Raw genomic sequence first — 15,331 nt, forward strand, 5'->3', positions numbered from 1 at the left:
ATATAACATGTCCTATTCTTGTCTGCGATTTGCGGACAAGAATAGGCATTTATATTGCTGGCGCCCGTTCCGTTCCGCAAATTGCGGAAGGCAACACGGGCGCCTTCCGTTTTTTGCGGATCCGCGGTTTGCGGACCGCAAAAAACGGCACGGTCGTGTGCATGAGGCCTAACCCAGTGTTTTACCATTTAGTATGTACGGGTGACTTACATTATTCCTTCCCATGTGCATAACCTTACATTTGTCAGTGTTAAACCTCATCTGACACTTTTCTGCCCAAGCCTTCAATCTATCCAGATCCATTTGTAGCAGTATACTGTCCTCTTCCGTGTCGATTATTTTACACAGTTTAGTGTCATCTGCAAAAATTTATATTTTACTGTGCAAGCCTTCTACAAGATCATTAATAAATATATTGAAGAGAATAGGGCCCAATACTGACCCCTGAGGTACCCCACTAGTGACAGTGACCCAATCTGAGTGTGTACCATTAATTAGCACCCTCTGTTTTCTATTACTAAACCAGTTACTTACCCACATACAGACATTCTCCCAGTCCAAGCATTCTCATTTTATATGCTAAACGTTTATGTGGTACAGTGTCAAAAGCTTTGGAGAAGTCCAGATATACGACATCCATTGATTCGCCGCTGTCAAGTCTAGAACTTATCTCCTCATAGAAACTGATTAAATTAGTTTGACATGACCGATCCCTCATAAAGCCATGCTGATATGGCGTTATTTGCTTATTTTCCTTGAGGTACTCCAAGATAGCATCTCTTAGAAAACCTTCAAACAGTTTACCCACGACAGATGTTAAACTTACCGGCCTATAGTTTCCGGGCTCTGTTTTTGGACCCTTTATGAATATTGGCACTACATTTGCTATGCGCTAATCCTGTGGAACACTCCCTGTCAGTATAGAGTCCTTAAATATCAGAAATAAGGGTCTGGCTATGACATTACTTAATTCTCTTAGGATACAGGGGTGTATGCCATCTGGTCCTGGCGATTTGTCTATTTTAATCTTTTTAAGATGCTGTACTTCTTCCTGGTTCAGACAGGGCACTTTTAATAGGGAATTAACTTTTACATTCTGCATTTCATCTGACAGTTTATTTGAATACAGTGGAGAAAAAAAATATTTAATAGCTTTGCTTTCTCCTCATCGCTATCTGCAACTCCCCCCTGATTACTCTCTAGAGGACTGACACCTTCAGATTTATACTTTTTACCATTTATATCATTGAAAAACATTTTAGGGTTAGTTTTGCTCTGTTTGGCAATTAATATATCGGTCTTTAGTTTGGCTGCTTTTATTTGTTTTTTACATAGTCTATTTTTTTCCTTATAGTTTTTCAGTGCTTCCTCGCTGCCCTATTGTTTTAGTGATTTATTCTTTACAGTTCTATTTATCCACATTGTTTTTTTCTTGTTCCTTAACCTTTTATTCCCATAAGGCAGGGGTGGCCTTATGAGAATAAAGACATGCGGCTCTTTGCCCCTTCAAGTGCGGCTCTTGCAGTGGAGATGGGAAGCAGCTGCGCATAGAGAACATGGCATGTGCCGCTCTCATCTCCTACCATGTTCTCTTCACTAGCACAGTGGAGAAGGAGGGAGTCCCTCCCTCTCCACTGTGACACGGCTGCCGCTTCCACCAATGGGGAGATAGCAGGGAGGAGAAGGGGAGCGGCTGTGGCCACTGCACCACCAATGAATGTAATTAATTCAAGTATAGGAGGCAGCGGGTGCCAGCGGCTGTAATCACATACCCGGCCTCAATAACAGGGAATGCGATCCGCCGAACCACGGAAATTAGCCCCTCGGGTGTCGCACCTGAGGGTTTAATTGCCGCGGTTCGGCGGATCGCATGTCCTCTTATTGAGGCTGGGTATGTGATACCGCCGCCGGTTCCTGCTGCCTCCATACTTGAATTAATGTGTTAATTACATTCATTGGTGGTGCAGTGTGCCCCCCCAGTATTATAAATTCTAACCATTGGTGGCGAAGTGCCCCCCCAAGTATTTGTATCATTATTGGCAGTGGCCACAGGGTCCCCTTCCCCCTCTTCATTGGTGGCAGTTCCGATCGGAGCCCCAGCAGTGTAATCCTGGAGCTTTGATCTGTTACCATGGCAGCCAGGATGCTACTGAAGCCCTGGCTGCCATGGTACGCTCCCTACTGCTGTGTGTACTATGCACAGGGCAGCAGGAAGAGTGTGAAGTCATATTCACACTAATAGAGCTCTATAAAGGTGAATAGGACAAGGGCTCTTGCCCCTAAGGGGGCTAATAGTAAATAAAAATTTTAAAAAAGTTAAAAACAGCACCAAAATACTAAAAGTTTAAATTGCTCCCTTTCTTAAATTTACATATAAAATTTACAAACAATAAAAAATAAACATATTACATATCGCCATGCCCGAAAAAAGTGTGAACTATTAAAATATTTATAAAAAATTCCTATGCGGTGAACGCTGTATTAGAAAAAAAAATCACAACCGTGCGATGTACAGCTTGTGGTTCCTGGTAGTCATACTTTTTTTTCTGGCTCTTTGTGTCCATAAGGTTGGCCACCCCTGCCCTAAGATATGTACCGCTCACAATTAGAATTTAGGATGCTTTTAAAAATATTCAATTTTGTGGCTGTATTTTTATTTCTGAGGACTTTGTCCCAGTTAGTTAGGCCTATGGCCTCTCTTAGTTGGCTAAATTTAGCTTTTTTGAAGTTTGGTATTTTTGTTCCTCCCTGAAGTGTAGTGAGATCATAGTTTTTAGACACTGTAGGGAGAACATAGAAAGCTCAGTGTAATCACTCTGTTCATCTTGTTCATCTGCTGTGCTATTCATTCTTAATCTGTTCTGTTATACATAGACTTACTGTGGGTATAACGTGAACAAGGACACTGTACAAATGTTATATAAATGCTAAAGGATTTTAAACCTTTTCAACCCATTTTTGTATTGATCCCATGCCTCTAAATTAATCTTGAATAAAAAAATATCTACTGTTTGAGGCTCCATTCAGACGTCCGTAGAATGGGTCAGCATCCGTTCCGCAATTATCCTGAACGGGTGCTGACCCATTCATTCTCTATAGGGGCCGGAGGAGATGCAGAGAGCACACTATGTGCTCTCCGAATTCCCGTTTCCAGCACCGCAAGAAAATAGAGCATGCCCTATTCTTGTCCGCAATTGCATATATTAATAAGCCATGAGCCATTGCAGCGATTTTTTCGCTTACAGAGATGCAAGTTCTTGCTATTTTTACAACAGTGACAACAGGAAGTGTAACCATATCGGTTGTCACATTCGAATAAACCTTCGTCAGCATCTTTTAGCAATCTTGCTAAGACGTCATTGCTATTGTGAGTCATGATGCAAAATAAGGCATCCACAACAAAATAGAAATACAGTATGCAGATAGCTAAAAATATCATTATTACACTTATCCTTTAGTCTGATTTCTGATAGACTAGTATATGGACTACACTCTTCATGCACTTAGCCAATAGTACTGGAAATACTAAGGAAGCAGAGGTATCTCTGTATTACCAATACTATGTACAGAATGCATACAGGGGCAGTAGGGCAGGAAGTCTGAGAGGTGGAGCTTCAGCCAATGGCTGCAAAGCAGGAAGTGATGTCAGAGAAGAGGGCATTGTTTTTTCAGTGTCCCCTGTACAGTCCAGAAACATGCTGCTATTGTGTTATTGGTTTTAAGGATCTACAATGTACGGAGCCCATTGACCTGAGTAACTCCATGTCACCAATTATAAAAATTTGACTTAAAAATTTTCAATACAATACACATGAACCTATATCGGGAAATCATAAGCCAGCATTATGTGTAAGGGTGAATAGAGACCTGGTCCTTTTGCATCATGACACTTGGTCAACACAAGGGGTGCAGGACACATCTGCTGCCAACGATTGGATGCAGCAGTGTCAAAGTAGATGTTGACAGCAGGGGACCTGAGTGAATCAACCAAGGCCAATGAGTGGAGGACCTGGGACAAAGCAAGGAAGTATGTTTCTCTTTGCAGGTCGGGCCAGGAGGGGAAGTTTGTTAACCCTCCTCCCCCTCCCACCAAAAGGTGGCCAACCCCCTTAAGGCCTTGGTAGGTTTAATGAATTGATAGAATAGCAGGATCTTCCCATGTGCATCATTTAGTATAGGTCAACCTGTTTTTCGTCAGTACAATCTACTTCTAGTTTCTTCTAGTCATTGTCTCTACATATTATTTACATGCTAATCAATGTTCTCATTCAATTACATTTTAGCAATTTTTCCTCTTAACACTTGGAAATGTATTTTTAGTGTGAAAATAGTTACAAAATATGAACTGAAGATTTACAGGTTGGTTTTGAGAAGGAACTAAAAAAACAATCATTTTTCATTTGCAATAATGACTTTCTAAGACGCCAGTAGCAAAGGTAAAAAAAATTCTTTCATATCTTCACAGACAGACATCGATAAGTTATCCTCAGGCCGTCCAGGAACAGTTATTGTCTGAGATATTGCAGGAATCTTGTTTTTATCTCATTTAAAAAAAATATACTGAACATCTGGCTATAGTAACAACGCATAGCAAAATGTGTATGCAATTTCTTGGAAATGCAATGTGTGTTCATGGTATACATTATTATGTTTTATTATTATGAATGTTCTCCATAATATTATAGCTATTTAATAGCAGTCTATAGTTAGTAAATGAGTGGAGGGTATTCATGTAAATTCTGGTCATTTTATTGGGTGATCAGGATTAACTTACGTCAGCATTCCAGTTCATTAGTGACCCCAAATGTTGGATGGGATAGGGTAAGTGCTCTGGGTAACATCAAGGGCACCCAGCCACTATCAGACAGGAGCCCCCAAAAGTCCAGGGAGCGCTAGAGAGAGTGAGATTAGCCACTGTGAGGACTACTACCACCATTGTTGCCACCACTCCTGTCCTCTCCAGCTACTGCTACCATTGTGCCTCCTCTCCCCTCTTGCCCAGGGTGTTGCACAAAAGCTTAGGAAGGTTTAAAATACAGTATGGACAGTCCCTCTAATTTTGGTAACTGACCACTGGTAAAATTAATTTCCAAATTCTTTGATCATAAACAGATAGTAAGAGTACTGTTACTATATGAGACTGAGAAAAATGCAGTTCTTAAAAGAGTTTTCCACCATAGAAAAAAAAACTAGGATCCACCACCACTATGTGATCAGTCTGACCGTTCTGACCTCCACTTCACTAGAACAAAGGTGTATACAGTGTAAATGTCAACCTTTTCTTTTGTGTCCTCAGCCTTTTAAATTATGGGAAAAGAACAGCTCTAAAAGCATCTAGACTCAAGAAGTCGACTAGATCGTTATATACAATGGACTGTGTGCAGTACCCCAGACCTGGGGGTATCTGCAATTGCTAATGTTATGCATTGTAATAATAATAAAAAAAATTATAATAATAATCTTTATTTATATAGCGCCATCATATTCTGCAACGCTTTACAATTCAGAGGGTTCATGTATAAATCTAAAAGACATTACATAATCACAGGACTGAATGTAGGACAGTTTAGAGAGGAGAAGACCAATTAGTACTGAGTTAGTAGTCAAGGTGAGAATGAGTCAAAGCAACAACAAAGGTTTGGCTGTTTCAACTGTGAGAAAAGGGTGGATTCTGGAGATGTTTTTGAGGTGCAGACAAGAGCGTGCAAGTGATTGAATATGGGGAACAAAGGAAAGATCTAAGTCAAAAATGACCCCAAGACAGCAGGCATGCTGCCCATGAGTTATGATAGTACCACAGACTGAAATTGAACTATCAAGTTTAGGTGGGTTAGTAGATGGGGGAAAGACAAGAAGTTCAGTTTTTGAGATTATTAATGTCATGTATTATGAAATGTTCTGCAGTGTATACCACCAGAGAAGGTATGGTTTGCAGGAACAGGGTTAATCTGCAAAAGTCAACAGAGTGACCAGCAAGATTCAGCTTTGGACACCCTGCTGCCAGTCAGGGGAAAACAGGTCAGACACCGATCACCTAGAATAACTACTAGGCCATAGGCCTAACTCCAAGCCTGTATAAGACAGTGGACACCTATATCCACAAGTGCCTGCAAGTGCCATTTAATTGCCACATATCCAGCCACCATGCCTCCTCATCTGGTTCCCAGCTCCTCAGAGGCTTGCTGCAAGTCCCTGATTTTCTGATAATTTTAAAAAAGAGTCTCTAGCTGTGTCTACTGTGAAATTTTGGACATCATATGCTGCTGTACAGGTTTTTATGAGCACTTTATGTATGAAAATATTCTCCCCTAGAAGTGTTTCTTCTAAGCAAAACATCTCTGTACATATGACATCTGAAACTCCACTGATGAGCAAGCGATTGTCTGGAAGGAACGCTTCCTTTTGCCTGCTACACCGAGCCATATAAAGGGGCCTTTAGCCTTAACTGCCATAGTATGGTGTTTGACCTATTGCCAAACTTGAATACTGCTAAGACACCTCTGTTGCCACTAGTGCACAGTAGTATTTAGAGCCACCACCTACAGGAAAGCCACTGGTTGGTGGATAAAACTTGAATTATTTTTTTTAAGGGTTCCTTTACTATAAGATCCCCATCTATCAGCGCTAATTTTGGGGGAAACCTGACAGTCAGTGTTCAAATTTCCTGCAGCACCGTCACAGGGGAATCAATAAATTACACAATGTCCATTCATTTTCTCTACCCTGGTCAGGAGATAATGCTCCTGAACAATTGACCTCTTCTATTACCACAGAATTCCTTAAGAGGGTGTATGAAAATGGGTTTTCTAAACTGGACAACCCCTTTAAGGTAATTCTAGGATCTCTGTAAGTCAACAGAAGTGAGTGGTGGAGCGTGGACATTTGCCGAGTTAATTATCCTGGTCTCCATCAGACGTATTAGCACAGTGATCTGGCTTCGTACAGCACAGAAGTCAGCACCGTAAAGCAGTAAATATTAAAAAGAATGTAACGTTTCGTTGAAAAGAGCCCCTTTGGAGCAAATTATCTCTACAACAGTTATAAGTTGCTTTGTGTTCTGTCAAATTGTGTATGAGCGCGCTTTACACCCTTCTTAGGCGCTTCAAAAACATTAACCCCGTGAGACATCGAGGAGACTGCAATAAGTGCTTTCCAAAATCATTACAACTTTCCCAGAAATCCCATAGGGTTTAAGATATTACATTTAGTGATTTTATCACTGGTACTTGAAGCATCCACATTGTGTAATTATGCCGTGATCAGCAAGCTTTGCATTTTAATTAGGACATTGCGGTAATGAAACCATCCCACTCTTTTACAAGTGGCCTATCAGGCTGAAAGGTCTATTTACTAATTGGATGTTGGAAAACAAATCCCTGACACTGCTAATGCAGGTAGGCTTGCATTTGCTTTGACTGTATTATGCTCGGCAGTCATATTTGATTTGCCTAATTAGTGATAATATTTAAGAACGGTGTGGCGTTCCCAAGATCCCGCTGTTTATTAGAGATATAGCTGTTTCATTAACAGATATTAGGCAGATCTAACAGGCGGTGACATTCTTCTACAAACTGCTCACAAAAAGTGTCAGATTTGTTAAGTACAAGGGCAAACAGATGCCCTGTTTCACTTATGATATCCGTGTAACACTTCTGTGAATCTGTAGCTTTTAGAGCCCCTTGAACTTTGCTATAAAGATATTGGATTTGGAAATAATGAGACAGCTGATCACCATATCATATTATAAGAAGTATTATTATTTTATTTGTATGCGGTACTTTTCACTGTAGGCCAGGCCGAGGGAAGAGATTACTGATATAATTGCATTGTTCTGCAGGTTACATTTTGGTACACAAATGCCGTTTTTTTTTTTTTTACTATTTTACTCAACAAAATGATATCTCCGAGGAACCCTACATTTTATAAAATGGTACCACATATCAAGTACTAACAATAAAATACAAATACTATATATTTCTATTGTGTGGCAAAACTATTTGGTTACTGCATGATTTTGGACTACACTATGGGACTTTTTGAGAAATGTGAGACAATAACGCACGGAAAGGTAGATTTAAAAAGGGTATTCCCAACGTTTTATTATTAATGGCACATTGCTAGGATTGCATTTTTTGGGACTTGCCCCTATCTCCAGAGAAAGACCCCCCCAAAGTGAACTAGAGCCCACTGCACATGTGCAGTGAATGGAGAGCAAACTGTGCAAGCGTGGCCACCTCTCCATTCACTGTTATGGGATAGCCAGGTGCTGGACTATTTCGGAACTCCCATAGCAGTGTCTTGGTTGGGACGCCAACAGGTGCATTTGGCAGTAAGAACCACTGTCTGTGTCCTGTTTCCCTAGTTACCAGATCGGGAGGTGAGTCCCGAGGCTCCAGCAAATCGGAGGTGACGCTGGCACATCTGGTATTATGACATGATGCAGGTCACATGATGGGGGACACCCCATGTGACCTGCAAGCTTAGCCTATTTGAACAGGCAACTACTGGCCACAGTTGCCTGTGAATTTGGTCTTCTGTACCTCACTAGCCTTCCTACTGTGACTGCGCTGTTCTGTTTTTTGGATCTTGGATTGTACCTGACTACCGACCATTTGTTTCTCCTAGTTTGATTTTGGCTTGGATTTGGATCTGCTTCCACCTGATGTTTTGGACCTTGACATTGGCTCTTGTGTTTGACCTCGGTTTGGTATTGTACTCCTCTTTGGTTTCTGATTTTGCTCAGATTTTATTCCACTGGTTTTGATCTGGTGCGCCTGACTACATGTATCTTCTGGTTTTTGCATCTCTCATTGTCTGGGTGCTTGTCTGTTTTCTCCCAGTCTTTCTTGCTTAGATACTAACACCTAGTCAGGAAAGGATGGTTGTGGGCCATCGCCTAGGACAGATTGTGCAATTAGGTAGAGACAGTGGTGTGAGTGGAGTTAGAGCTCACGATTCCCTGCTGTGACAAGCAGTAAATGGAAGGTGGCTGAGCTCGTGCCACACATGCACAGTGTGCTCTCATTCTGGTGATAAGAGTGGTTCCCAGAGGTTGGACTCAGACCTATCTGACATTTATAGCATATCATAGCGATATACCATATCCATGAAATGGGACTATCCCTTTTAAGATTCATTCATTCATAACAGGGAAGCAGGGGAATTTTTTCAGACCAAATCTACAGTTAACTATTGGTTCTCAACAAGTGTTACATGCACCCCAGGGGTTACATGCCATGTCTCTAGGTGATACACTGATTTAAATGTGTATGATCATTTATTTTTGGTTCCTGTGATGACATTTATTTCAGTTAGGGCTGATGCAAATGGCTTTATTATAGCCCGATTGTATGTCTGTTCATAAAAAATAGTGACGTGTCCTATTGGAGTGCCAATGGAACCGGGTGCCTGCTGTTTCACAGAGAAGACACCTGGACCGAATGTCCACGATTGGTGGTAATGCCGATTGCAGACTTTTAACCCCTCCCATTTGCCAGTGTGTTCCGGCTCCCCCAGCAAGGGGGAGCCAGAGTGTGTGTGGCAGCCTCTATATTCCCAAATAATATGAGGCTGCCGCACATTCATTCTTATGGAACCCCATTTAGGGCAGGGATCCATAGGGATACAGTGTATTTCTCATACACTCCAATGCTAAGGCTTTTGAGTCTATGAGAGAAGCAATTTGATCATTGCTTATTATAACTTTTGTTCTGTTGGGAACTATAAATAAGTGTAAAAAAATTAATAAATGTTTTTAAAAATTTCAAAAATAGACATAGCCAAATGCGAAAATGCCTGTACTGTTAAGATATAAAAATATTTAGCCCATACGGCAAATGGTGAAACAAAAAAAAAAGTCAAAATGGCTGATTCGCCTTTTTTTGGTCACTTCACCTCCCACAAAAATGAAATAAAAAGTAATCCAAAAGTCATAGACATCCCAATAAAAAGTATAGATAGCTCTGAAAAATTCGCCCTCACACAGCTCCGTAAACATAACTACAAAAAAAGTTATAGGGGGTCAATGAACCATTGTGAGCTCCCCACCATTTTCAAGCTCCCAATAAACCCCCGGTATAAGCAGAAAGTGCCTGAAATGTTGCCGAATTACCGGAAGTCGGAAAGGATGCAGCAGTTCCAAAATAAATTAGAAGGTATGCTTTACACAGCGTATAAGGGTGATGTCACAGCACAACGGGAATCTAACAGGGGAAGAGGTGAAAGTAATCCTCCTCCTCCCTACGACCACGCTGGCAAGAACAGGACACTTTACAGACATCTTGTTGATGGAGGACATGCAGAGATTTTTAAGTCCAACGCATCGCCACAGCCCTTCGGGGTCCACCCTCAGAGAACGACTCGACCAACAGGTAGCAGACTACCTCGCCTTAACTGCAGATATCGACACTCTGAGGAGCGATGAACCCCTTGACTACTGGGTGTGCAGGCTTGACCTGTGGCCTGAGCTATCCCATTTTGCGATAGAACTTCTGGCCTGCCCCGCTTCAAGTGTCCTGTCAGAAAGGACCTTCAGTGCAGCAGGAGGTATTGTCACTGAGAAGAGAAGTCGCCTAGGTCAAAAAAGTCTAGATTACCTCACCTTTATTAAGATGAATGAGGCATGGATCCCGAAGGGAATGACAGTGGGCGATACATTCGACTAAAAAAGACCTGATGACTGAGATGAGCTGCCTTGGGCTAAAAATGGTCCACACGCTGCTGTATTTTATCTCTCAATGCCGGATGACTTGCGTTACTTATCCGCCACCAACTAGGGTTCAAGCCGCAATGTTTTAGGGCACTTTCTTCCTGGGAAACATCAATTTTCTGGCCGCTGCTACAGCAGCGGCTGCAACAATGCCTGCTTTTTCGGGAATGTGTACATGCCTAATTTTTCTGGCCTCTGGTGCTGCACTGTGGCTTCAAAAAACAAACAAAAAAAAAGGCACATACATGTGTCAATTCCCCTTTGTGATCTTTAGCTTGTAGTGGTGAAGGGGCTTGCGTATCACAATGAAGCGACCACCTCTATGAGTGTGTTGGCAATGGCAATGTTGGCACACCCCAGATGATAAGGTCGTTGCTTCATTGTGAACAGACCAAAAGCGATCGGCTGGATAATTTTGCATAGAAAAAAACATAAATTTTCTTTGTGATCATCTAAGGTGATCATTAAAGCCTACTAGGCCAACAATGGGCCCACACTGCAGAATCATTGTTTTCTGGGTCACTTAACTGTCACTGAACTACCTGAGCACGACCATAGGCTTTGAAAAAACCCCATCGCCTGCAATCTTCCAAACGTGCGCACGAGCACAGTCATCACTACACCAAGATTGACGCATAGAGGAATAAAATTTATGTCATGAGTGTGTCAACTATTGACAACTCTTTGCGGTTGTCTAAAATCTATTCCATACACGTCCCCTGATAGGAATAGTACTACTGAACACACCTTATAATAATAATAATACTAGTGAACGTAACAGGGATTAAACTGACTAAAGCATCTTTTTCCATCTCCCGGTTCCTAAAATCGATTCCATATACACGTCCCCTGATAGGAATAGAACTACTTAACACACCACTCCTATCTGGTGGCACATTAGATTGCACGCGCAGTGCCCCAAATTTGAAGTAGGTGGACCGACCAAGCATCTTTTTACATCTCCTGGTTCCTAAAATCAATTCCATATACACGTCCCCTGATAGGAAAAAGAACTACTTAACACACCACTCCTATCAGTTTAATCCCTGTTACGTCCCCTATCAGGGGACGTGCATATGGAATCGATTTTAGGAACCGGGAGACGGAAAAAGATGCTTGGTCGGTCCTCCTACTTCTAATTTGGGGCACTGCACGTGCAATCTAATGTGCCACCAGATATGAATAGAACTACTTAACACAACACTCATATCTGGTGGCACATTAGATTACACGTGCAGTGCCCCAAATTGGAAGTAGGAGGACCGACCAAGCATCTTTTTCTATCTCCCGATTCCTAAAATCTATTCCATACACGTCCCCTGATAGGGGACGTAACAGGGATTAAACTGATAGAAATAGTACTACTTAACACACCTTATAATAACGCAGAGAGAGGAAACACAAAGAGAGGAGTCTAAAGAAGAGGAGTCAGAGGAGGAAGGTGGCTTTGAGGAGGTGTAAGACCAAACACAGCAGGCGTCCCAGGGGGCTTGTTGTCACCTTTCGGGAACCCTTGGTGTTGTATGTGGCTGGGTGGAGGAAGAGACCTTCAATGACATCAGTAAAGACAAGGAACGGGACATGGCTAGCTTGTAATCCAACCTTGTGCAAATGGGGAATTTGCGGTTGTGCAAATGGACAGTTTGCGGTTGTTTGCGGTGCGTTAAACAGGGAGATTGGTCTGTCATAGTTGGGTCTGTCACAGTGAAGCGGGCGTAACCGTTACACTACCTGATCAATACAACATCATACCTGATGTTTTAAAGCACGTTATTTCGAACAATTTAGGAATGTTAGGTGATTTATGCCCTTTATGGATTAAAACCCGACTCTGCGTCAACTACGTAATTTTCCATGGGAGTTTTGAAATGGATCCCCCTCCGGCATGCCACAGTCCAGGTGTTAGTCCCCTTGAAACAACCTTTCCATCACTATTGTTGCCAGAAAGAGTCCCTGTGGGTTTTAAAATTCGCCTGCTTATTGAAGTCAATGGTGGTTCGCCCGTTCACAAACAATTGCAAAAATTCGCGTTCGCGAACGGAAAATTTTATGTTCGCGACATCTCTATTAAACTATACAGCATGATGGATATATAGACAACACGGGCAATAGTTATCTTGTGCTGTGTGCACTTAGGGATGAGCACCACCATTTACTGCTGGAATTATAAGCTTGAGATGTGTGAGCGTTGGTGTTTCCTCTCTTCAAGCCTGGCTGATATTTACATAGCTTTAGGTTATCACATCCAACCTCCATACGTTTGGATCATCACATCCAACCTTTATATTGCCAGCAGTGCCAAGAGGAATAGTAAACGTTGCCATGTCTTATCTCAAGTCTGTCTACAAGGCATTGCAACAAGATGTGGCAGAGTCATATACCCAAAACTGCTAAGGGTGGATCCACTGGTAACGGAAAGGTGTTCTGCTCACTCTTCAATATCTGGACATCCTGGGTCCTATGTTGCTTTTTTCACCAGATGTTTTAGGATAGATTACTAAAGGTGTTTTCCCAAGACTTTTTATACTAATAACCTAATCTCGACACGCAGGATTCCCGCCGATCAGCTGTTTTTTAAGGCAAAGGCGCTCACAGTAGCGCCGCGGTCTTACCAAGCAGTGCCATACATTGCATAGTGGCTGTGCTTGGTATCACAGCTCAGCCCCATTCACTTCAATGGGACTGAGCTGCGCCTAGGCCTTGTGAGTGAAAAACGTAATGTCACATGGCCTAGGTTAAGCTGCGAGAAAGCCGCGGCGCAGCCTATGTCATCAATATAAAGGTTAATGAAAACCCTTTTACTGCTGCGATGAATATACTTTATTAGATAAAGGAAAAAGTTCTATATATATATATATATATCCTCTGTAAATGCTAAAACTAAAATATGACATCAAATTTATCAATAGAAAATATGTGATAATGTATATTCAAATACATTGTGTCCCTATATTATGGAAACTGAGTGAAACCATCTTGTAAACCACAGAACTGTGACCTCACAGTAAGAGATATGTCAAGGCACTTTTAGAACTCCAGTACTGTGACCTCACAATCACCAAGAAATATGCCATAAGTGATGCGATGACATCATTACATTCTAATTCCAAGTCAGACCACTTGACCAAATCACTGCCTCTTGCGACTCGGATAGGAGAGGTGGTCGCTCTGTGTTTCGTTTTAAACGAAGCGATTATTGACATTTACAATGATTTCATTGGAGGAAAGAAGAAGAATCCTAAGAGAAAGGATTCTTCAGAGGATGAGACGGATCATGAGAGATCCGGAACCTTTGTTCACTGTTGGACAAAGGAATCAGCAACCACTGGATATGGATAGTGACACCTCAGAAGTGGTGTCCAAAAGGAAAGATCTGGAGAGAAAAAGAAAGATCAAGAGACATGCGATCCTCACCGAAAAGAGGATAATGGAGAACCTCAAAGAGGCTGACTCTGCAATCTCTGCCTATAAACAACTGCAGAAGACCATTCTCAACAACAGAAAGAACATCAGAGAAGAGGTACCTGCAAGACGGAGGATCAACAAGGAGAAGGTCCTCAAACAGCGCAGAAATATTAACAGCGCAGAGTTAGTACTAGAAGAGCTTCTCCAAGTAACACCAAAACGCATCCCTTGCCCCAGATCTGAAAGCTCAGAGAGTCTAAACCTCCGAAGATTGGAAACCCAGAAAAAGATTAAGAACAACAGAGACTGGGTTCTCCAGAGTAGGAGGAGACTCAGATATCTGAGCCCAGTGGAAGACAAAAATGGCGCAAACAGGTCCAGGCCATCATCTATCAACACCACATCCAGACAATACGAACATCACAGCTGCATGGTGTCTCCAGCCAATACATCAGGTAAGATGGGAACAGGGAAACAGAATCAGCCTGCAGGGGTTTGTACTGTTATTTTGTTGCATCATGACATATTATATATAGGATATAGATTTGAGTTCTGTGTTATGTAATATATTATAAGTGCAGATGATCTACAATTACCTGATATTTTTAATGAGGGCCTATTTTAGAGAGCATTTCCAGCCATAATGTGTATAGATAAATAGAGACAATCAGAATCAGATTCTAGAGGATATATAAAATATTTCTAATACACTAGTTTTTAATGGTCATTATGTTAATCAGAAAACTAACTATCCTGATAATGGACTGTGGAGGTATATTTAATAATGTATTTATTATCTCAGCAGGTGAAAGCCTAAAGCCATGTCCTGGCATTTGGCTCATCCCAAATGAGCACTCCAACATCATGGCCCTACCAACAAAGGGCTCAAACATCTGGGACATGCCAGCAGACAGCTCTGATATCTGGGATATGCTATCAAAGGGCGCTAACATCCAGGACATGCCAGTAAATGGCTCTTTTAAGAACTGGGATGTGCCGGCAGAAGAAAGCCTTTTTCCATCATGTGGTCTTATTAACACCAAAACATCTATTGACCATGAGGACCTCCATTTCCTTAAAGAACTCGGAAAAGGAGGCTATGGAAAGGTAAGTGACTGATTTATATCCATTCATAATAGGAATGATCCGTGTCCCAACCAACTTAATAGTAGCTGTAGAAGCCGAAATATAATTTTATATCTCAGTAATCATTTAATT

Source organism: Bufo gargarizans, chromosome 10 (genome assembly GCF_014858855.1).
Source record: "Bufo gargarizans isolate SCDJY-AF-19 chromosome 10, ASM1485885v1, whole genome shotgun sequence".
NCBI classification, from domain to species: domain Eukaryota; kingdom Metazoa; phylum Chordata; class Amphibia; order Anura; family Bufonidae; genus Bufo; species Bufo gargarizans.